This window comes from Peromyscus maniculatus, chromosome 2 (genome assembly GCF_049852395.1).
Source record: "Peromyscus maniculatus bairdii isolate BWxNUB_F1_BW_parent chromosome 2, HU_Pman_BW_mat_3.1, whole genome shotgun sequence".
In the NCBI taxonomy this organism is placed as follows: domain Eukaryota; kingdom Metazoa; phylum Chordata; class Mammalia; order Rodentia; family Cricetidae; genus Peromyscus; species Peromyscus maniculatus.
In genome coordinates this window covers 49,219,817-49,231,727 of record NC_134853.1, presented here as the reverse complement: position 1 = coordinate 49,231,727, position 11,911 = coordinate 49,219,817, and positions in this window count along the sequence as shown.

The window sequence follows — 11,911 nt, the reverse complement described above, 5'->3', positions numbered from 1 at the left end:
TTTCCTCTCCTCAGCTATCCCCTCCACTTCCCTCCTCCCCTCCCCTCCCCTCCCCTCCCCTCCTCCCCTCGCTTCCCCTTCCCTCCTCCCCTCCCCTCCCCTTCCCTCCTCCCCTCCCCTTTCCTCCCCTCTTTTCCTCTGTCACCCTCTTCTTTCCTCTCCCTTCTCCTCCCATTACCTCCTGTCATCCTCTCTTCTCCTCTCTTCTCTTCTCTCCTCACCTCTCTTTTTTGTCCCTTCCTCCTTCATTATCTCTCTTACCTCATCACCTGCACAAAATCTAAAATACTATTTAGTTCAATTCTGTTTAATATACTATAGGCAAAAGGATCCATTCTGTTAGTATTGACAGTCATGTTTTTCTGCTTTCCACGGGTGCCATGTATTTACTAAATAAATAATAGAGTCAGTAGTATTTTTAAACTTTGTTCTCACTACCTAAGGTTCTGGAGCTTGTCATATTTGCTTCTTCAAATATCCAAGCAGATTCTTGTGCCTTAAGCCTATTATATCGTATTCAGTTATGTGTTAGTAGATAGCAGATGCTAATAAGAACTCGGTGATGGTTGTGTGTGATGCTGGTCTTAAATGTTAACAAGAAAGAAAAGACAGAGAGAATGGAAAGAAAGAAAGTGAAAGAAAGAGCAAATGCACAGTTGAACAAAGAAGACAGACACATAGACTGTGTGATAGTTAAAAACATATAAATAAATAGATGTTTGGAAATGTGTATACTCAGGGAACTCCGGGAATCATACTAGAGAAGCTGGTAGAAAGAGTATCTCAAGCCAATGGAAGCATGAAGATGCTGTCAGGTGGTTGCTTCACAACTTCTGTAACATTTCAGACTACCAATTCTCCCAACACATTATTTCTGAACATATAGTAATTGCTGGGTCTACTTAGATCTAGGAAGATAGTCAAACTAATAGTCTCAAAACATATACTAAACTAAAAACAGTTGTCTTTTAGAACATGTGGGAATTGAAGTTCGATGGGAGACTAATTGTTGTTCCTTTGTTGCTATTTAGAGAGAGAGAGAGAGAGAGAGAGAGAGAGAGAGAGAGAGAGAGAGAGAGAGAGAGAGAGAGAGAGAGCGCATTTCTGACAAGTTCTGTCAATACACTGGGATGGAGATGCTTTGCCAAGGATCTGAAAACCATACCTGAAAACATGAATATACCTATCTTTTCTGTAAATGGGTAGTAACATAAATGTTTGTGTTTTATCCCCGACTTCTAGGACAGACCTGGTGAATGGGTTGTCAATAACGTGCCTTATTACATAAATGACTGTCCTGCTTGTTTTGCTCTGAGCATGGTTTTCTTTCTGTCAGCAATGTCTGTCAGCTCATTATGATTCTCTCTTTGCCTCTATATGTCTGTCTCTCTTCCTCCCTCCCTCTTTCTTCCTGCCTCCCCAACACATGCATGCACGCACTGTCAAACTATTCTAAATATTTATTTTCTGATATTATACTGGAAACTCACGTTAATGTTTCCCGGAATTACTAGTTTATCATCTTATATTCTACACTCCCCCCCCACACACACACACGAGAGGCACAGAGAAAGAGGAGAGGGAGAGAGAGGATTTAGAAGCCTGTGTAGAAGGGTTGTCCTCTGTTTTATCATTTTATACGTATAATCTGCTATGTTGGTAAGACTAAAATCCTTGAAGTCAGGAATTCAGTCTCACGATTGTTCTCATTTTCCAAAAGCCCCCTTTGAAGAGGAAGTATTAAGTTTTGTTGACTCAACTCTGTCAAGTAAATTACAGTTACCTATTTATTGTATCAACAGATCTCAGAAAATACTTTGTATACATAGGCATATTCTTTATATGCCCCCTCCCACCTGTATGCATCCATGTGCATATCCATGCATGGACATCCCCTTGTCTATATTGCTCTCCTACTCACATACATGTGCATTCTCTTATAAATTCCAAGACAGCATTGTATCCAGTATTCTGGGATTTAGATTTGAAATGCACTACCTTACTCTACAGCTAATGCCAGAAATCACACATTCACATCTCTTAAATATACATTACTATAAAGCTGCTCAACTGACCTACAAAATCATATACGTTAATGTATTCTTCCATTATTGTTGAAGTTCTTACTTTTTTTGAGCTTTTGAAGCAAAATTTCAGCAGCTTTCAAGAAATTTCATCTGAGTTCACAGAAGCTTGTGTAAAAGAAGATAGGTCATTTCTCTATATGCTTAACATTAATTTTGTCAGGTTTTGGCCAATCTCTATATATTATATATTTAAAAGCCAACATTTAACAATGAAATATAATTTAATTTGATGAAGACTAATAAGCAACTTAGTTTGAACACATTATTGATATCTGGGAGCTAGGAATATAACTTAGTGATAGAGCACATACTTAACATGTGAGTGTGACTATAGTTTGAAAAGTTTAAGATAATAATACAAGTGTAGAACATTAGGTTTTTAATGGTGATTGGCAGCCCTAACAAAATCTGTACAACAGAATTAATGGAAATAGAACCTGATTTATGTTAACTTTCATAATCAATTATATATGTATACATACACACACATATATATAAACACACAAATATATATGTATTTTCATACATAAAAATTTACCTGACAGAAATGATCTATAATGATACTTATCATATGCTAGTTTTAAAACATAGTGGTGAACCATCAACTTTCTATTTTAACAAATTATAAATAAATATATAATACATATGTTTATACAAATAATCCTCTGTTGAAAAATTTAAGATGATTTTCATTGGAAAATTAAGACTATTTTAAAACTTTAACAGGTAACATTATATCCTTCTGAGGTCTTTGATGTAGTTGAATCTAAATAGTTACAATTTTCATTAGTTATGATAAAAGATAAGTTAGATATAAAACCTTAAACTCACAAATATAAGATAGATAGGTTTTCTTCTTTAATATTGTAACTGTAATTCTTGCTCAATAATTGTTTTATTATATGTAATTTTACTATGTTAAAGTTAAAACCTTCCCTTTTGAAAAAGAAGAAAAGGGGAAGTACTGTGGAGATCACTCTGTATAAATAAACACTGATTGGCCAATAGCCAGACAGGTAGTATAGGAGGGACTAACAGATAGGAGAACTGAGAAAACAAGAAGGGAAGGGAGAGAGTGGCTGGAGCCGCTGCCAGGACAAGGAAGATGTAAGGTACTGATAAGCCACGAGCCACGTGGCAAAATATAGATTAATAGAAATGGGCTAAATATAAGAGTAAGAGCTAGACAATGTTAGGCCTGAGCTAATGGCCAAGCAGTTTAAATAAATAAAAACAAAAACAAAAACAAAAAAACAAAAAACAAAACTTTAAATAGTGCTCTTTTTTCATCTAGTGTCCAATTTTCTTAAACTAAATTTTAAATAAATGAAATGAAGTGAGGAGGCTATTCCTTATTCAGAAGCTTCTTAATTGATGTCTGTCATAAGTGCTTTGCTTTGTCTCTGTATTTGATATCTTGGTATTTGTATTCCATTATTTCTACTATAATAATTTCTTTATTTTAAATAAAGTGATAATCAAATGCTTTGACTTGATGGATTTTGCATACTACTTATAGCCTTATCATACCTATGATAATTTATGGGGTATTTCTCCAGAACTGGAGTCATTGAAGAAACATATCTTCACTATAGGAATCATACTCACATTTCCTGGCAATTCCTCAGCCTCAAAAATACCTGTGGAGAGTGAGGTCATCTAACAACACTAAGATATAATGTCTTAAAAATATCTCAGTACATTTAAAGTGTCATGGACTATATCACACACCACTTAATATATCAACATTTGATTTTTAAAGAAACACTTTATTCTATGAAAATATATTTATTTCTGTATATGTGTCCATTCTTGGTGCTTCTAAAATTCTTGTGATTATCAAGCCATTACCATGGATCTAAACTAACTCTCGATAAAAATGCAGGCTAACTTCCTCATCGTCCTTATCCAACAGGTAACATAACATTTCTTACTTCATTTATACATAACACTCTTATTTTAAAGAGATTATTTTAAATATAGAAATCTTAGCTTATGATAGAACAAGTGACTTTCACATGTGCATGGCAGAGGCTAAAGGATACACATGCTCTTGTAGTGCAAAAAGAAATTACCTTATCAGTATACTGAAGGATGAGAGTGTGAGTATGGTAACAGCTGATTTAAGCTGTACCTGAATGATTTCTTTTCTCATTCTTTGAAAAATAGGTCTTGAAAGCACCTGTGACAAAACTCCTTATTCTGTTTCTCCCTTTTTTTTTTCTATTTTCTTCCACATTATAAGATCTCAGGTCTGTTCGGCTTCTATTCTCTGAATCCAGGTCAACTGTCCCTGGTACCTGAGGCTCTTAAATTTTTTTCTATACTTGTGGGTAAGTTGGCATTGTTGTCCAAAGGTCTCTCAGAACTCACAGTGAAACAACTGTGTGATGACCCTTGAGAATAATGACTGCCAGGCGTAAGTGCACTGTTTTCATGCTAAAAGATTCTCTTCCTGTTGTGGGTAAGGGATGAGTTAGTTAACCAGATTGGGCCATCTGTCTTGCCACAGTTTCTGCCAGATAGAAATACTTAGGCTTTTCTACAGTGTATATTAGCCTTTTCTGTGTAAGTGGACTGAGGTTCTCAGTGCCTCCTGTTCTCTGGTCTTGAGCAGCTTCAGATACATAACGGGCCTTGAAATAGTTACCATATTGTTGACTTTACGAGAAATTTCTCCAGGAAACATTCTAGTTAATTGGTAGTCAAATTTTAAACACGACATATTATTTATATTATTGTCTAAAACTGAAAAGTTTCAAGAGAATTTGTCTTTCTGGGTTCCAGATTATGGTCCAGGGATGAGAGCTGCTTTGTGAAGAGGTCATTGGAGATGCCTGCCCTCCTTCCCTAAGTCCAGAAACTGGTCTTTATCCTAAGAATAAAAATGATTGTCCTTCCCTCCTCCATTTTTTTTTTCGTCAGGAATTCTTCCCTAAGAGGTTGAAGTTTTTGTCCTGGTTGTCACCGGATAATGGTAATTAATTTTAAACCATGAATTTTGTTATTATTGTCCAGGGACTACAATGAGTCTTTTCCATTCTCTAATAGTTTTACATGATGAATTGAATATTCTCAATTCTCTTATTTTCAGCTTTGAGCTTGTGCATATAGTAGCATTAATCATACCAAACACTCTGACAAGTCTGCTGCTTTTATTACCAAATCTTACATTAAAACTCAACTCTGACTTAAAGTGATGTTTAAAGACACATTTTCCAGGTGCTTATTCTGATATTAGGATGTATTACCAAATCAAAATCTTACCATATGTCTTCAAGTCTTCTCTTCAGTTAAGCTGCATCCTCAGTTAGGACTTCCCAATCAATACCTTTGTCACCAATTCCAAGGATTCAGTTGTTAACACAGATCCTTCTACATAAGGAGACACAAGTTATAAAAATCAATGGCTTCATTCTAATTGGCCTGGTCTATATGAAATTTTATAGGTGTTCTTTCCTCTTGTCCTACTCCAGTGAATACGTAGATTTTTGCCAAAGTCACATTAGCTCCCCTGAGATGACTTAGGGAAGTTCTCATGAGCTTTTAGGCACAATCCTAAACTTCTGATTTACAAAACCAAGATTCTCCAAATCACTCTCTTATAATAAATCTATAAGTCACAGCATTTTGCTTTAACAGAGCAATTGGAAATCTGTGTATGCTTAAATAAAATATGTGTGTATATATATAATATATATTTATATATAAAATAATGTACACACACTCACACACACACATATATATCATCCACTGGTGCTCTTGGTTTGATGAACCAAGTTTCATTGAACATTGTCTGTCTGGGCAGGGAATTCTATCATCTTTCAAATTCTGTGCAACAAAAAATTTAAAATTTTCTCAATCCATGCTCTCCTCTTTAACCTTTTTCATTTCAGGAACTACAGAATTTGCCAAAGCATCTTATACTTAGGCCCTACTTTTCACATAATGGGCTATGTTGTCTAAGAAATAGAGGTTTCACAATGGGTCTCCCACCACATGTGTTAGAACAGAGGGTATGTGTGCAGAAAGCAAAAGATCTTTCCAATAGGATTATAAATACTAACTCTAGTAGTAGAAGAACACATTATTGTTTGACCTGAAGTCATGACCTCACTATAGTCAAACCCATTGGTGGGGCTCAGAACAAAACAGTATCCATCAACTCTTTCTGTTACTTATTTCAGACATTCTACATTCAACAAAGTTTATTTCAGGTGAGTCACCTTGTAAACTCAGAATGAAATATCCATAACCCTTGAGACCTTGAAAGGGAACTGGAGCTATATAAAGCTCATAGATATTGTAGTTGAGAAATAACTGTTATTTGAGATTTCCTTCACCATACTTGGTATATGTGACAGACATTTTTTCAAAGATACCCACTGATTGCAACCATCCGGTAAACAAGCTCTACATAGTTCTTTTCTTTTTAAAATAGCTAGGACTTGTAAATGTGATTGCATGTTCTTCCTGTGAAAGGTGAAGGACTTTTGTAGCTGTAGTTAATGCTCCAAATTAGTTAGCCCTGATTTAATAAAATGAGAGAGTATCCTTAGTGAGCCAAGCTTAATCAGTCCCCTTAGTGGAGAGAGAGCTGCTCTCCTGCTGGTTTGAAGAAGCAATCAACCATGTTGGGTACTCTCTACAGAGAGAAGTGGCCTGCATGATGGCCTTATTCCTTTAGAAATAGAAAACAAGAAAGATAAAATACTGCTGGCAATCCGAATTCTGCTAATAGTCCAATGGTGCTAGAAGAAGATATGGAATTGCATATAAGAATAGCCAAAACCTGGCCTTAGGAGCCCACACCTAAGCCATACCTATGAGCTAAATTGTGAGCCTAGGAGTGCATGCTGTCTGAAGCAGCTGCGTTATCGGAAATGTATTATGACCAATAGCATAATAACACAGTACTCCCTGTTTTCAATTATACACACAGAATTTTCTGGGGTCTCACTAGTCCCATGAGAAAGACAATTAGAGGTGGCAGTGGAGAGCTCAGTACCCTAGTGTGACTTTGAATCATTTGATTCCTGTTCCCATCTGAACAATCCTGAAGTTCCCAGCAATTTTTGAACTATCTCAATATTCCTAACTGCCTCACATTAAAATGAATTCTCTAAAGCTTTCCCAATTTAACTTCCCTGTCTCTGCTGATAAACAGAAAATAGATAACTTTCAATGAATCCTGGAGGAGAGAAGAGTGAGAATTCGTTCTTCCTCCCCCAGGCTCATCAATACCCAATCCCACCCATTTTTAAGATAATAGATAATAACATGCCTTTATACAGTTACTTTTATTTTATTTATTAGGAAGTAAATCTAAACTGTGTTAGTATAGCATTTTGGATCTTATTATTTCAAGTCTCATCTCTGTCTTCCTTTAGTTAAAACTTAATGAAGCAACAGGAAGACAGAGAGTGGCCATCTCCCAGGCTTTCTTGGTCAGCTCAGTGAGGTTTTTTGTGAGCTCTTGGCAGAATTGATTTTCATATAGTACCATTGTTTGCATAATCATAACTACAAAGAGGGTTGCAATTTTATCCTAGCCTTATTCTAAAGTTAGAAGCCCTTTTATCTTTACTATGTCTATGATTAAGCTATTGGGCACATACTTCTTGCATTTTATAATGAAATTCTGTTCAGGAATTGCAAGCCTGTATTATGTAGGGGTGACAGTCTTTGAAATGCATCCTTAAGTGTTACGCTGGAGTGGGACTTTCTATATTTCTCAATGTTTGTCTGAATTTTCAGTCACTGAAACATTCTATTCTTGTCACAGCACACGGATAATTGAACCCTGCATCCCATAATATTCTTTTGTTGGCACTTGCTTTAACCTGTTCCCCAAACCCTACACTTTTGAGTTTCACTTTCCATCCTATGCCATCGCTTTCCTCAAAGCTGTGCTTATTGGTTGAGATTCATCTGGCAATGCTACCATATTATTCTATGTCCTTTTATCTTTCCATGGAATAACTTCTTATATTTAGTAATGGCATAATCTATACCCATAAGGCCTCACCAAAATGACTGAACAATCATGAACTAAATACTGATGACAACGATAGCTATGCCGAACTGAAGAGCAAAAGCCCATAAGGCCTCAACTCTACACAAAGAACTGCATGCAACTGAGAAATGCGAGGAGCAGAAGAAAGTCTTCTCTCAGGGAAGAGCACAGTATTTTGTTATCCAATACCGAATCATCATTCCTGAAAGCATACACAAATATAACATTATAAAGACTGGATGGGTTATATATGTTCATGTAATAAAGATTAGTGAAGAAAGAGGCCATGGATTTAAAAGGGAGCTAGGAGGGGCCTGTGGGAGGAGCTGGAGGGAGGAAAGGAAACAGAGAAATGTAATTGTATCATAATCCCCCAAATTTAAAAAAAAAAAAGTAAAGATAAAAGTCTCAAATGGATATTTTTTTTTACTTAGTGACTTTTCCTTCACAGTGTCTCCTATGAAGTTAGCTCGGGTATTCTCAATAAAATAATATTCTAGCTAGACTGGTGGTGGTGCATGCCTTTAATCCCAGCATTCTGGAGGCAGAGCCAGAAGGATTTCTGTGAGTTTGAGACCAGCCTGGTCTACAGGATGAGATCCAGAACAGGCACCAAAAACTACACAGAGAAACCCTGCCTTGCAAATCCAAAATAAGGGGTTGGGGATTTAGCTCAGTGGTAGAGCGCTTGCCTAGCAAGCACAAGGCCCTGGGTTTGGTCCTCAGCTCTGGAAAAAAAAACACCTATATATATATATACAGTACATAAATAAATAAGTCTTAAAAAAAGAAAAAGAAAAACCAAAATAATAATGTTGTTGTTGATGATGATGATGATATTCTAGTATTAAAACTTATATGCCACTTCTACACAAAACCATTCTTTGATCATATTTGTGTTCATACCAATCCTTTTCCATGAGGAATGTTGCTATTTGATATGATAAATACTTGCACTTGTTTACACTGGACTTTCTATTTCTCTGTATTTCACTATATTAGGTTATATGGTGACATGCTACCATACAGTGTATTTTACTGGGAATATTAGCTAAGACTGTCCAAAATTCATTAACACTTCATAAAAGGGATAGTAATATTACATTCTGTTATGTCTGAATGGAATAAGAGTCTAATTCATTCCCAGAAATGCAGGATCCATTGCATTTATACTCACATGCTCTGGAAGTGAAAATATTCTATAAAATACTGCTTGAAGCCTCATTCAGCTCTGACTCAAAGTCAAGGTTGTACCGCCTCAGCCTCTGAAGTGCTGGGATTACAGATGTGCAGCATCACACCTGGCTTGTGATACATATATTTATTTATTCTTTGTCTCTTTGACATAACTAGCTCTCCTGAATTGTCTGCCTGTCCCAATCATTTTCAATGCATCCTCGTATCTGTTGCTACTACCCAACAACTCCAAGGATATTGGTTGATTCTTACTGTCACCTAATGTGCCAACATCACTCATTCTTTTAATTACATATGGCTAAAATAATCTCACTTCTTTTTATGGTAGTTCAACATAAGAAATTACAAATTAAAAAAAAAAACTCTCCTGATCACCATAAGATACCTTTATATTCAGTGTATTGCATTTATTAATGTTTCTCAAAATTTGCCTGTGACCATTACACACAGGAGTAAAGTAATTAGGAAGGATAAACCATGGTTCTCCAAAAAACTCTTTTTGTCTTATTATATACTTAAGTAACAAAGCTAAATATGAGACAATGTTTTCACAGACTCCATAGGAGAGTGATGATGGACACAAAAATGACAGATCTGTTTACATTCCCAAGTACACAAACACAGGCATGGAATAGTCAGCTACGGTTCAGTGCAGCGTGCATCCTCAGAAGTGTGCACCCTGAGCATATCCTGGATGGCAACTAATAAAATACATTTAAATAGTACCTAAACTTTGCAAACAGACTTATAAAGTGGTTTTTGCCACAGGGAACATCTTTGAAACTCACAGACAATTCCCAGATGGGTTGTCTGCAGAGGCAATCTGAACTAGGGCTGTCTGTCACCTCCAGCTGAAGGAAAATCTGGCAGCACAAAGAAAGGTTGTAGAGAAAAGAGGAAAATAGAAGTGGTCAATGCTTCCCTTATTAAGTGATCATCATTCTGTCTGCCTCAGTCTTCCTTGAAAGGTTTCCCTATTTTATTCTGTTGGTATTTCACGGTGGAAATGTAAAACGCATCCCTTCAAAGGGAGAGCTGCAAATACAATCTTGAATTTAACACTAAATACGAGAGCCTATATGTATGAAAGTGTGACTGTGTGAAATATTTTTGAAAAAAATATTGCCGGGTGGTGGTGGCGCACGCCTTTAATTCGAGCACTCAGGAGGCAGAGGCAGGCGAATCTTTGTGAGTTCCAGGCCAGCCTGGTCTACAGAGCGAGATCCAGGAAAGGCGCAAACCTACACAGAGAAACCCTGTCTGGAAAAAAACAAAACAACAACAACAGCAAAAAAAAACCAAAAACAAAAAAAGAAAAAAATATTAACTCCACTATATATTGAAAGACTTGTGTAGCAACATTACCATCGAATATTATCAAATGTCATTTGAAAATTGTAGTTTGAGCCAAAGTAATGTGCCTACTTAATAGGCAAAGAATGCCAAAAATGTTTATGAAAGAATGCTGTAAATATAGTTTATTGCTGAGAAAACTGTACCCAGGAGACTGGGCTGCCAGGAACAGGGATATGTCACTGTCCTTGTCCCTTTCTGCTAGTTCTCTTAATCTAATTATTTGATATTAAACTATTAAATTGTTTTACACAGGCAACCGTAAGACTGTATAGGAAGTATGGGGATGACATTGTGTGGATTGAATAGGAAAGGATGGTACTTCAATATGAATATAGGTCAGAACAGTTGCATATCTGACTGTATGTTTTCAAATGAAGCATTACACACTTAGGTATAAATTGGTATAATTTGAAAACTCTCGGTTGTCATTCTAGAGAAGGAAATGTATACAAAAGTTTGGTGCCCAAGTTTGGCCACATACTCTTATATAAACTAGTAGTTGCAAACCTCTCCAACATTATCTATATTTGAAACTTTTCAGTCCCAGAAAGATCTATTTCAATAAAAGAACAGTGATTTTTCTTTAATTTTTGATAATTAGCTGCCTTTATATTTGACTGCTAACGGCCACATGGAGAGGAAACTGTCTCTGATTACCTGTCCCCTCTCTAACGCCAATGTTCTTTTTCTTCGTGATATCATCTTATCACTTAAGCTATCATCCACACGCTGATAATTAGCTAAATTATAATTGCTTCCCAACTTTCCCCTGCACTCTACACTCGTAAGCAATATGCAGCTCACATTCCCATTTAATCACCAGCCACCACCACAAAAACAAAACTCACAAAACTCTGGGTGGGTGGAAGTTGGTCTTCCTTTGAGTGTCCTTCTTTCAGTAAATGAAATGGCCCCCCCTCCCCAACAACGCTATACAAATCTTGGCTTTACTTTAAAACAGTGACCATAGTTCCCATTCCATGTTATCATTATCTCTACTGATTCTGCCTTGGCTCACAGCAGCACTAGCTCTTTCCTTGATGCTAATTCTGACTTTTTACCTGATATTACTGATGCTACACTACCTCTGGGAAAGCTCTTTATCAAGGCAACAAACTTAAAGTTGGTTCCATTCCTGTCCTCACATTTTTCATATGGTTTTCACTCCAACATAGCAGAACAGATCTGCAAAGTACTTATCACTGACACAGTGCTATTATCTGCATTTGTTTCCCTTTTTCTTTCTTCACTGGCT